At 40.8% G+C, this 13,997-nt stretch overlaps 1 protein-coding gene across 4 annotated transcripts in view; it reads right to left on the reverse strand.

Annotated features, from left to right (window-relative positions):
- Positions 1 to 5,501, reverse strand: part of AHCTF1 (AT-hook containing transcription factor 1) — a 91,913-nt gene extending 86,412 nt beyond the window's left edge. For 3 of the 4 annotated variants that reach the window (XM_060091327.1, XM_060091326.1, XM_060091323.1), the window contains exon 1: positions 5,156 to 5,501. The gene's annotated coding sequence lies outside the window, so the exon portion shown is untranslated. Of the gene's footprint in view, positions 1 to 4,676; positions 4,981 to 5,155 lie in introns of those variants that run through there. The other variant, XM_060091324.1, reaches the window with a different exon arrangement.
- Positions 5,502 to 13,997: the final 8,496 nt, after the last annotated feature.

Genomic DNA, 13,997 nt, shown 5'->3' on the forward strand with positions numbered 1-13,997 from the left:
AGTGGGAAGCAGCCGCATAGCACAGGGAGATCAGCTCGGTTCTTTGTGACCGCCTGGAGGGGTGGGATAGGGAGGGTGGGAGGGAGACGCAAAAGGGAGGGGATATGGGAACGTATGTATATGTATAACTGATTAAATTTGTAAAATAAAAAAAAATAAAAATAAAAAAAATAAATAAATAAATAAATAAAATATTGAGAAGGTGATTTGTCCCATAAATCTCCCTTTGGAAGAGGAACAGAAGTTACTCTTTTTTCTTTCTTTCTTTCTTTTTTTTTTTTTTTGAAGTATAGTTGATAAAAAAAAAAAAAAAAAAGTAAAATAATGGAAGATATATCATGCTAACAATCAAAAAAAGCAGAAGCAGCTTATTAATGTCAAAGTAGAATTCACGGGACTTCCCTGGTGGTCCAGTGTTTAAGAGTTTGCCTTCCAAGGCAGGGGACGCGGGTCTGATCCCTGCTCGGGGAACTAAGATCCCACATGCCACAGGGCAACTAAGTCCGTGCACTGCAACTGCCGAGCCCATGCACTCTAGAGCCCACTCACCACAACTAGAGAGCCCAAGTGCTGCAACTACTGAGCCCACGAGCTCTGGTGCCCACGCACCACAACTAGAGGGCCCAAGCACCGCAATGAAGGATCCCGCGTGCCGCAACAAAGATCCTGCATGCCACAGTTAAGACCTGACACAGTCTAATTAATTAATTAATTAATTAATTAATTTTAAAAGTAGAATTCAGAGCAAAGAATATTACCAGGGATAAAGAGGATCATTTCATAACAATAAAGGGGTCAATTCTGACACACAGGAGTTCAAAAAAATGTTCAGTGAGTGAAAGAAAAAGTTTTCCAAATTTAGAAGTTAGGCTTTGAATGTATAGGGCAAAAATTGGCTTCTGGTTTCCAGACCTTTCAAATCCCATATTTATAGTGTGAATTTCAACATTTTAAGCACACTGAAGAGAACTTCTAAAAATTATATTAGAAAGAACATCTTATATAAAGACATACCTATATATACGTCTTCACAAAAATACATTAAGCAGCTATGTTCAGTACTGTACAAAATTAAGTACAGTCCTAGCCTGACATGTCAGTATTGGCAACCTCTAAAAAGTAATTTACAAAGTTTCAAATCCTTCCAAGGTCTAGATAGGCAGAGCAAGAACATTGTGCCTAATTTCAGTGAAAATATTGTCCACTGTCTTTATAAAGCACAGATGGATTTTCACTCCCTTCACAAAAACCTTCAATGACTCCCTTACTGAATATAAAAACTGACATCTTCAGCCACAGGTAATCAAGGCCCTCCACAATCTGGCAGTCTCAGACTATCTTTACAATGTTTGTCTCCCCACGCTCCTTCCTTCATCAGTTTGCTATTGCCTCGCATATTCATTCTTTTATTTATGCTGTTCCCTCCTCTACCTCCTTCTGCCAAAGCCCCATTTAAGGACTAGATTCCCAGTGTGCTCTGGGTAGATCAATCCTTTTCCTATTTAATCTCATCTCTGAGCTCACTTCTTTCCACATTTATGTTAGCAATCCTAAAAATAATTTTTGAAATCCATTATTTGTATTTGCCGGTCTTCCCCACAATACTCTGAATTCATAAAAGACAAAAATCATACCTTATTCCTGTGAATTCCAGAGGGTCACAATGTCTTGCAACTAACAGGTCCTAAACATGTCATATATTAGGATAGCAAGATACTAGCAGGGACAGGAAAAGACATGTTGAACAATAAATAAAATCAAGTTTTAAAAACTCAATATTCTTAAAACCCAACAAGAAAACAAACAACCCAATTAAAAACTGGCTGAAGATCTAACAGACACCTCAATAAAGATGATATACAGATGGCAAGTAAGCACATGAAAAGATGCTCCACATCTTATGTCATCAGGAAAATGCAAATTAAAACAATGACCTACCACTACACACTTACTAGAATGGCCAAAATCCGGACGCTGACAACAACCAAATGGTGGTGAGAATGTGGAGTAACAGGAACTCTCATTCATTGATGCTGGGAATGCAAAATGGTACTGCCACTTTGGAAGACAGTTGGGCAGTTTCTTACAAAACTAAACATATTCTTACCATATGATCTGGTGATCACGCTCCTTGGTATTTACCCAAAGGAGCTGAAAACTTATATAAAACACAAAAACCTGTACATGGGTATTTTTAACAGTTTTATTAATAATCTTCAAAACCTGGAAACAACCAAGATGTCCTTCAGCAGGTGAACTGATAAACAGTGGTACATCCAAACAATGGAATATTATGTAGTGCTGTAAAGAGTTACAAGCCAAGAAAAGACGTGGAAGAAACTTAAATGCGTATTACATAGTGAAAGAAGCCAATCTGAAAAGGCTACATAGTGCATAATTCCAACTATAAGACAATTCTGAAAAAAGTAAAACTATGGAGACAAAAAGATCAGTGATTACCAGGAATTAGCAGAGAGGGGAGCACAGAGGATTTCTAGGGTGTTGAAACTACTCTGAATGATATCATAATGGTGGATACATGCCATTAGACATTGACCCAAATCCACAGAATGTGCAACACCAAGAACGAATAGTAATGTAAACTGTGGACTTTGGGTGAGGATGTGTCAGTGCAGGTTCATCAACTGCAACAAATGTTCCAGTCTAGTAGGAGATGTTGATAATGGGAGAAGTTATGCATGAATAGGAGCAGGGAAAGCGTATACTGGAAATCTCTGCGTCTGCCACTCAATTTTGCTGTGAACTTAAAACTGCTCTAAAAAATAAAGTGTATTAAAAAGAAAAAGCTCAGGGACTTCCCTGGTGGCGCAGTGGTTAAGAATCCATCTGCCAAGGCAGGGGACAAGGGTTCGAGCCCTGGTCCGGGAAGATCCCACATGCCGCAGGGCAGCTAAGCCTGTGCGCCACAACTACAGAGCGTGCACCCTAGAGCCCGCACGCCACAGCTACTGAAGCCCGCACGCCCAGAGCTCGTGCTCCGCAACGAGAAGCCACAATAAAAAGCCCGCGCACCACAGCGAAGAGTAGTCTCCCGCTCGCCACAACTAGAGAAAGTCCGTGCGCAGCAAAAAAGACCCAATGCAACCGAAAGTAAATAAATTAATTAAATTGATTCTTAAAAAGAAATAAAAGCTTAATATTGGATCCCACTTATTTTTAAGTATACATTGCTTCAATGTTAAGAAGCAAAATTTGCAAAAGTACTAGGAAAGATATTGACACAATACGAAAAATCAGTTGTGTGAAATACACACATCCTAGAAGGCTGCTAAACTCCACAACAGAAAATAAAACTCCAATCTAGTTGTTCAATCATTATAATGCACCATATACTGAGCGAACATTTCTACAAAACATTTTGTATGCATTTTTACTTTAAAAAAAACCTAAGACTTATGATATAAATGTAAACTAGCCGTGGACCCGGAAACGTCCAGCCTTTTAGCAGTTGTTCTTTCAAACTTAATTCAAACAGTTACCAATCACGAACTACTTTTAAAACATTGCGTTGGGAAGAGAATGCAAGGGCAGAAAGATGACCTACTTCTGACCTCAAGGAGTTCACATTCTAGGAGATACATAATCAACCATGAAAATAAATGCTACAATAAAAGTGTATATTCTGTGAGATCCCAGGAAAGAACTGGGATAAAGAGAAATGAAAGAGTGTATAGAAAAGATGGCATTTAAGCTAAGGAGGATTTGGAAGCTGAAAACTTGAAAAAGGCAGCGATGGCACCCCAGGCTGAAGGACAGGAGCAAAGGAACATTAAAGTACATCTTCAAGAAAATGGGCCCAGGATTGGGGATGACTCTGGAATAGCCGAAGCATAAATTCGTGAATAGTTGAGGGTGGACAGTAGACAAGATTTACTGTAGAGACCGCTGACCTAACAACCTAGGGAAATGAGACTTCATTCTGAAGAAGAAAACGAAAAATCTCCGGAAATTTTTTATGGTTAGGAAAGAAACAATGTTTTGTGTCCTCTTAAATCGAGATGCGTCCATCCCAAAACTGCTGTATAACAATCTTTAAAAAAGAAAAAAAATTTTTTTTTGGTAATTATTGCTGTTCTGCGAATCAGTGACATTCTGGCACTAGGTTATTGAAAAATTAGAATCAAAAATTACAGTACGGGGAGAATGTAGACTTTCCCTAGCGCTTAACACACTCAGAGCATCCCTCAAACACTAACTTGAGCTGGGCTTGTCATCCCTAGTCAAATCCTCCAAAATAAGTAAACCTACCCTAATTCCTTCTCTCCTTACACACTTAATGAAAGCTCACTAAAGACAGTCCTTAACATCTACTGGCTCTTTAGGATATTTTAAGAATACACTCAAGTTTAGAGTTTCCAAGAGACCTGTATTTTATCCTCAAGGACCCAGGTTCTTATAAAGTATCTTCTCAAACTGCCCATTTGAAAAAAGATAATAACGACTAGTTTGAACCTCGTTGGCTTTGAGAACAAATTAACCTCCCCACGCCCCCCAGTCCACGAGTAACAAAAGTAATCGTCCTCAAGTTTCCAGGTGGCACAAGCAAGGCAAATTAATACCCACTCCAAGATGTACAGTTATTTTAAATCTCCTTTATGGAACCAATTCACTGCACTTTTCAAATCACGAGGCAAACTTCTCCGCCCGGGACTCACCCCAGCCAGGCCCAGGAGCCTGTGGACCACACACCAATGTTAAGACAGACTCAAAGTACCAGCAGGTTCCCCCGGAGGGAGGCCCGCCAAGGTCTCAACCGCACCAAAGAACAGTGGAGGAGAGGCGCCGCGGTCCAGGCCGCCGGGAGGGCGTGAGCCGGGTTGGACCCCGAGGCGCCTCTCCGCCGCCATGTGCCGCCGCTCCGCCGAGGTTATATAACAAACTCCCGGAGCCCTGGAGCTTGCCGCAACCGCCAACGCCCGCATTCGCCCCCTCGGGCCGGCTCCGCGAGTCGGGCCGCTCCGCGAGCCGGGCCGCCGCTGCTTGCTGAGCAGCCACAAGCCCGGCCTAGGCCCGGCGCGCGGAGGGCCCGGCGGGCCAGGCGCAGCGGGAGAAGCCGGGCCGCCGCTCCGGGCCCAGGCCGCGCCGACCCGCCCTCCACCGTCCCGGCCCAACCCCCTCCTTTCCTTCCCACTACCTGAAAAGGGCGGGTGACCGAGCCGCCGCGGCCGCCGAGTCAAGGGGGGCGCGAGATTAGGCGAGAGCTCCTCCCGCGCGGGTCCGTCACAGCATCTCCCAAGAGACAGCCGCCACCGGCAGGGCGCGCACACCGGCAGGGCGCGCACACCTCCGCACAACCCCCGCGAGCGCCTTCGCCGGCAAAAGGCCGGCCGACCGCTCAACGACTAAAATGCAGCTGTTGCCTGCGCCGCGGCCCCGAGTCCCTTCCCACGCGACTCTGTCTCCTCCGCTCGCGCAGCGCTGGCTCCTCTTTGCGCATTACCACCCGCCCGACACAGTCCCAAACGACCAGTAGGGGAGGGGAGGGGAGGGGCGGGGAAGGGCGGAGAGAAGTGGGAGACGGAAAAGAGATCGCGGCGCGAGGACCTGAGTTCTCGCGAGTGTTCCGGCCTTGGGCGCCGGCTCTGCGGGAATTTCAAACTCTCTGCGAAAAAAGGTGGGGGAGGGAAAGGGAGGAAAGGGAAGCAGGGTGGGGAAGGGCAGGTCCTTTTTGTAAAATAGGATCTCCCCATCTCCAAAGAGCTTAAGGGAAGAACGACTACGAAACCCACAATGCCTTGCGCGTTAAACCGCTCTGGTCGCCCAGCCCTTGGGCCCAGCGCGGAGTTGGGAGTGGTAGTCTGTACCTGAAGTAGCGCCCGCGTAGCGATCCCGACAGGTGTCTAATGTGATGGGAGAGTCGCCGCGTTATCTTCTGGCTCCGCTTGCCGGCGGCCGAATGATAATTTTTGCCTTTGGTGTTTTTCTTTCTCCCTGCTCCGGCTTTCCGTGCCTAAAGTGGGCGCCTGACTTTTGGGGAAACGCTTCTTTCCCTCTCCTCTGTATTTTTAAACATCTGAGCGTGCTTTCGCGGCCAGAGATGTTCACGAGGTCTAGTCTAATCTTCTAAGTCAAAATTTTACCCCAAGTCAGTGTTGCGTGTTTGGTCAACCTGGGTGACCATTCCATGGTCATTCCATTGTGGAATTGGGTCATTCCATCGTTTGGTCATTCCACTGTGGAATTTCTTCTATTTGTTGTTAGTATCTTTGAAGTAAGTCCCAGTACCACACACTCTTCAAACGTGTGGAATATATCCACAATAGTAAATTCCAAATAAAAGAATTATAATGGGAGGTAGAGGTAGGATTCTAGCAAGCCACGTTTTTTTTTAATCAGGAAAGTTTATTCTTTTCTGTTGCCCTTTCCCGTATATTTTTTGTCAAAGGCTGTCTTTTAGAAATGTAATATCCTTTTCCCCATAATTTTTGTTCCTTTATTGACAGCAACCTCTGAACGTGACATTTGTTTGCAAAAGGTACTGGGCTAAGTTGTGGTGGAGAAGGAGTTAAAAGAGGTTTGGGGGGACTTCCTTGGTGGTGCAGTGGTTAAGAATCCGCCTGCCAGTGCAGGAGACACGGGAAGATCCCACGTGCCATGGAGCAACTAAGCCCGTGCACCACAACTGCTGAGCCTGCACTCTAGAGCCCGCCAGCAACAACTACTGAGCCCACGTGCCACAACTACTGAAGCCAGCACGCCTAGAGCCCATGCTTTGCAACAAGAAAAGCCACCACAGTGAGAAGCTCGTGCAGTACAACTAAGAGTAGCTCCTGCTTGCCACAACTAGAGAAAGCCCGCAAGCAGCAACAAAGACCCAACACAGCCAAAAATAAATAAATAAATTTATAAATTTATTTTTTTTAAAAGGTTTTTGGTTGTTTGTCTTAATTATTTTAGACTTCTTCAAACAGAAACTACTCTGCAGTCAGATGTGCTAATTCATGTCCTTGCTTTGCTCCCCATTCTACACTTCCTTTCCTTGGCACCATTTTATGCCCAATTCATGGGTGCTGTACTTCTTGGTAGTCTGAAGACCTGAGTTCTCAACTCAGGTGTGCTGCTAATGATCTGTGTGACATTAGGAAAATCAAGTGACCTCTCTGGGCTTTGGTTATCAGATTTAGAGAGCAAGAATGGCTGGATTGGAGGTTCAATGGATTCATTAGACAAACATTTGCTAACTATGCTCTAAGAGCCCTGCCAGTTGTAAAATTCAAAAATCTGTCACATCATACTTATTATCCAGATTAATTGACTTTCTAAAATGACCTTTCAGATTTTAATCTTTCTTTACATAATTATGACAGAATGCTGGTATGTTTTCTGTATGATTGCCTATAATCTGGACCAACACTACCTGTCCTATTTTGTTACCTTATGTAGTTTCTGAGAATCTTTTCTTCACTTTCCTCCAAACATGTTTCTCCCTTTCAGTGTCTTCCACTGAAAATGGTGCAGCTCAAGTCTCTTTTCTCTCACAAATCTTCTCAAATTCAGCACATATTAATCACTAAGAACTCACACAGAATATATGCTGTGCATATTATTTTATGTCTGTTTCCCCTTTTGCCTCAGACTCCCTCCATCCACCCAGCACCCCCATCTCCCAGCTACAATGAGAGCAGACTGCATCTTATACTTTTTTTTAATGCTTCCCTCATAACTGCTAGCTTTTGTTGTTGTTGTTGTTGTTGTTTTGCTGTACGCGGGCCTCTCACTGTTGTGGCCTCTCCCGTTGCGCAGCACAGGCTCCGGATGCGCAGGCTCAGCAGCCATGGCTCACGGGCCCAGCCGCTCCGCGGCATGTGGGATCTTCCCGGACCGGGACACGAAGCCGTGCCCCCTGCATCGGCAGGCGGACTCTCAACCATTGCGCCACCAGGGAAGCCCATAACTGCTAGTTTTTTATTTCAATTGCTTTGTAAACCAAATTTCCACTTTAAAGCTCTCATTAATTCCTTTTTTCTCTTTTCAGTGATTTGAGCATATGCCGAATTGTTTTACTTTCCAGGGATGTTAATAACTGTTAAAATGAAAAAAAAATCTGTGTTTGGTAATCAGATGAGTTTGGGGGAAAGGGGACTAAATAAAATTAAACATTTATTTTATGTAATACTTCACTGTCTTTAACATGCTTGACATTTCTCAAAGTTACTTGACCATGGCATGAATCCATTTATGCTTGTGGAACATTTTGCCTCATTAGTGTTCCACAGGATGGACTGGTAAAAATGGCTTCAAAGTCTTCCATTACTGGAGGAAGCACTGCGTAGTGGAAAGAACATGGTTATTTGGAACCAAACAAACTAGGGTTTTAATCTATTTCACTACTTTCTAGCAACATGATTTTAATGGAATTACTTCAGTTTCTCAGCTTGTTTTCTCATCTAAAAAGAAAGACTAATGTTACTTATTTTCCTTGCAGAGCTGTTGCAGAGATTAAAGGGAAGTATGTGCCCAGCTCAGAACTTCATTCCTGAGATAGCCTCATCCACCAGAGGGCAGACAGCAGAAGCAAGAACTACAATCCTGCAGCCTGTGGAAGGAAAACCACATTCACAGAAAGATAGACAAAATGAAAAGGCAGAGGACTTAGTACCAGATAAAGGAACAAGATAAAACCCCAGAAAAACAACTAAATGAAGTGGAGATAGGCAACTTTCCAGAAAAAGAATTCAGAATAATGAGAGTGAAGATGATCCAGGACCTCAGAAAAAGAATGGAGACAAAGATTGAGGAGATGCAAGAAAAGTTTAACACAGACCTAGAAGAATTAAAGAAATGAGCAATAAAATAAATGAAATGAAAAACATACTAGAAGGAATCAACAGCACAATAACTGAGGCAGAAGAACGGATAAGTGACCTGGAAGACAGAACGGTGGAATTCACTGCTGCAGAACAGAGTAAGGTAAAAAGAATGAAAAGAAATGAAGAAAGCCTAAGAGACCTCAAGGACAACATTAAATGCAACAACATTCACATTATAGGGGTCCCAGAAGGATAAGAGAAAGAGAAAGGACCTGAGAAAATATTTGAAGAGATTATAGTCAAAAACTTCCCTAACATGGGAAAGGAAATAGCCACCCAAGTCCAGGAAGCTCAGTGAGTCCCATACAGGATAAACCCAAGGAGAAACACATCGAGACACAGTAATCAAATTGGCAAAAAATTAAAGACAAAGAAAAATTATTGAAAGCAGCAAGGGAAAAATGACAACACACAAGGGAACTCCCATAAGGTTAACAGCTGATTTCTCAGCAGAAACTCTACAAGACAAAAGGGAGTAGTACAAAATTTTTAAAGTGATGATAGGGAAGAAGCTACAACCAAGATTACTCTACCTGGCAAGGACTTCATTCAGATTCAACGGAGAAATCAAAAGCTTTACAGACAATCAAAAACTAACAGAATTCAGCACCATCAAACCAACTCTACAACAAATGCTAAAGGAACTTCTCTTAGTGGGAAACACAAAAGAAGAAAAGGACCTACAAAAATAAACCCATAAAAATTAAGAGAATGGTCATAGGAACATACATATCAATAATTACCTTAAACATGAATGGATTAAATGCTCCAACCAAAAGACACAGGCTCGCTGAATGGATACAAAAACAACACCCATATATATGCTGTCTACAACAGACTGACTTCAGAACTAGGGACACATACAGACTGAAAGTGAGGGGATGGAAAAACATATTCCATGCAAATGGAAATCAAAAGAAAGCTGGAGTAGCAATACTCATCAGATAAAATAGACTTCAAAATAAGGAACGTTACAAGAGACAAGGAAGGACACTACATAATGATCAACGGATCAATCCAAGAAGAAGACATAACAATTATAAGTATTTATGCACCCAACATAGGAGCACCTCAATACATAAGGCAAATGCTAATAACCATAAAAGGGGAAATCGACAGTAACACAATAATACTAGGGGACTTTAACACCCCACTTACACCAATGGACAGATAATCCAGACAGAAAATTAATAAGGAAACACAAGCTTTAAATGACACAATAGACCAAATAGATTTAATTGATATTTATAGGACATTCCATCCAAACACAGCAGATTAACTTTCTTCTCAAGTGCACACAGAACATTCTCCAGGATAGATCACATCCTGGGTCACAATCCTGGGTCACAAATTAAGCCTCAATAAATTTAAGAAAATTGAAATCATATCAAGCATCTTTTCCGACCACAATGCTATGAGATTAAAAAACAATTACAGGGGAAAAAAACATAAAAAACACAAACACATGGAGACTAAATAATGCTACTAAATAACCAAGAGATCACTGAAGAAATCAAAGAGGAAATCAAAAATACCTAGAGACAAGCTACAATGAAAACATGATGATCCAAAACCTGTAGGATGCAGAAAAACAGTTCTAAGAGGGAAGTTTATAGCTATACAAGCTTACCTCAAGAAACAAGAAGAATCTCAAATAAATAATCTAACCTTAAACCTAAAGGAACTAGAGAAAGAAGAACAAACAAAACCCAAAGCTAGCAGAAGGAAAGAAATCATAAAGATCAGAACAGAAATAAATGAAATAGAAACAAAGAAAACAATAGCAAAGATCAATAAAACTAAAAGCTGGTTCTTTGAGAAGATAAACAAAATCAATAAACCTTTAGCCAGACTCATCCAGAAAAAGGGGGAGAGGACTCAAATCAATAAAATTAAAAATGAAAAAGGAGAAGTTACAATGGAAACTGCAGAAATACAAAGCATCTTAAGAGACTACTACAAGCAACTCTATGCCAATAAAATGGACAACCTGGAAGAAATGGACAAATTCTTAGAAAGGTATAACCTTCCAAGACTGAACCAGGAAGAAATAGAAAATATCAACAGACCAATCACAAGTAATGAAATTGAAACTGTGATTTAAAATCTTCCAACAAACAAAAGTCCAGGACCAGATGGCTTCACAGGTGAATTCTATCAAACATTTAGAGAAGAGCTAACACCCATCATCCTCAAACTCTTCCAAAAAATTGCAGAGGAAGGAGCACTCCCAAACTCATTCTATGAGGCCACCATCACCCTGATACCAAAACTAGACAAAGATACTACAAAAAAAGAAAAGTAGAGACCAATATCACTGATGAGTATAGATGCAAAAATCCTCAACAGAATACTAGCAAACAGAATCCAACAACACATTAAAAGGATCATACACCAGGATCAAGTGGGATTTATCCCAGTGATGCAAGGATTCTTAAATATATGCAAATCAATCAATGTGATACACCATATTAACAAATTGAAGAATAAAAACCATATCATCATCTCAATAGATGCAGAAAAAGCTTTTGACTAAATTCAACACCCATTTATGATAAAAACTCTAGAGAAAGTGGACATAGAGGGAACCTACCTCAACATAATAAAGGCCATATATGACAATCCCACAGCAAACATCATTCTCAATGGTGAAAAACTGAAAGCATTTCCTCTAAGATCAGAAACAAGACAAGGATGTCCACTCTCACTGCTATTATTCAACATAGTTTTGAAAGTCCTAGCCTTGGCAGTCAGAGGAAAAAGAAACAAAAGGAATAGAAATTGGAAAAGAAGAAGTAAAACTGTCACTGTTTGCAGATGACATGAGACTATACATAGAGCATCCTAAAGATGCCACCAGAAAACTACTAGAGCTAATCAATGAATTTGGTAAAGCTGCAGGATACAAAATTAATGCACAGAAATCTCTTGCATTCCTATACACTAATGATGAAAAATCTGAAAGAGAAATTAAGGAAACACTCCCATTTACCACTGAAACAAAAAGAATAAAATACCTAAGAATAAACCTACCTAGGGAGACAAAAGACCTGTATGCAGAAAACTATAAGACACTGATGAAAGAAATCAAAGATGGCACAAACAGATGGAGAGATATGCCATGTTCCTTGATTCGGAGAATCAATATTGTGAATATGACTATACTACCCAAGCAATCTACAGATTCAGTGCAATACCTATCACATTACCAGTGGTATTTTTTTACAGAACTAGAACAAAAAATCTGAAAATTTGTTTGGAGACACAAAAGACCCCGAATAGCCAAAGTAGTCTTGAGGGAAATAAATGGAGCTGGAGGAATCAGACTCCCTGACTTCAGACTATACTACAAAGCTACAGCAATTAAGGCAATGTGGTACTGGCACAAAAACAGAAATAGAGATCAATGGAACAGGATAGAAAGCCCAGAGATAAACCCACGCACATATGGTCACCTAATTTACGACAAAGGAGGCAAGAACATACAATGGAGAAAAGACTGTCTTTTCAATAAGTGGTGCTGGAAAAACTGGACAGCTATATGTAAAAAAAGAAATTACAACACTCCCTAACACAATACACAAAAATAAACTCAAAATTGATTAGAGACCTAAATGTAAGACCAGACACTATAAAACTCTTAGAGGAAAACATAGGAAAAACACTCTTTGACATAAATCACAGCAAGATCTTTTTGGACCCACTTCCTAGAGTAATGGAAATAAAAACAAAAATAAACAAATGGGACATAATGAAACTTCAAAGCTTTTGCAAAGCAAAGGAAACTACAAGCAAGACGAAAAGACAACCCTCAGAATGGGAGAAAATATTTGCTAATGAATCGACGGACAAAGGATTAATCTTCAAAATAAACAGCTCATGCAGGTCAATATTAAAAAAAACAAGCAATGCAATCAAAAAATAGTCAGAAGACCTAAATAGACATTTCTCCAAAGAAGACATACAGATGGCCAAGAAGCACATGAAAAGCTGCTCAACATCACTAATTTTTAGAGAAACTAATCAAAACTACAATGTGGTATCACCTGACACCAGTTAGAAGGGGAATCACCAGAAAATCTACAAACAACAAATACTGGAGAGGGTGTGGAGAAAAGGGAACCCTCTTGCACTGTTGGTGGGAATGTAAATTGATACAGCCACTATGGAGAACAGTATGGAGGTTCCTTAAAAAACTAAAAATAGAATTACCATATGACCCAGTAATCCCACTACTGGGCATATGCCCAGAGAAAACCATAATTCAAAAAGGCATATGCACCCCAATGTTCATTGCAGCACTATTTACAATAGCCAGATCATGGAAGCAACCTAAATGCCCATCGACAGATGGACGGATAAAGAAGATGTGGTACATATACACAATGGAATATTACTCAGCCATTAAAAGAAATGAAATTGGGTCATTTGTAGAGACATGGATGGATCTAGAGACTGTCATACAGAGTGAAATAAGTCAGAAAGAGAAAAAAAATATCTTATATTAACACATATGTGCAACCTAGAAAAATGGTACAGATGAACCAGTTTGCAGGGCAGAAATTGAGACACAGATGTAGAGAACAAACGTATGGATACCAAGGGGGAAAAGTGGCAGAGGGTGGTTGTGGTGGTGGGATGAATTGGGGGATTGGGATTGATATGTATACATTAATATGTATGAAATGGATAACTAATAAGAACCTGCTGTATAAAAAATAAATAAAATTAAATTTTAAAAAAAGAACTTCATTTCCTTTCTACCTATATGATCAGTCATTTGTTATTTTGGTAAAAGGCCTAGAAAATGAAAACGACTAGTGTGGACCCTCATGCTTCCATTTGAAATGTTTTATTCAAGAGACGCTGTTTCAGTACCAATCCAGCATCCTGGGAGCAACAGACAGCCATCTAATTTCGGAGAATTTAGAACCTCACTGGGGACTTCCCCAATGCAGGGGGCGCGGGTTTGATGCCTGGTTGGAGAACTAAATCCCACATACCGAACAGTGTGGCCTAATAAATATATAAATAAATGGGAAAAAAAGAAAACAAAAAGAAATGAGTGGTTTGAAAATCTTAAAAAAAAAAAAGGAACCTCACTGAAATGTTCTGAATTAGATCTTGTTTGTTTTGCAAAGTAATGGGGAAAAACCTTGATATTTT

Source organism: Mesoplodon densirostris, chromosome 2 (assembly GCF_025265405.1).
Source record: "Mesoplodon densirostris isolate mMesDen1 chromosome 2, mMesDen1 primary haplotype, whole genome shotgun sequence".
Classification (NCBI taxonomy): domain Eukaryota; kingdom Metazoa; phylum Chordata; class Mammalia; order Artiodactyla; family Ziphiidae; genus Mesoplodon; species Mesoplodon densirostris.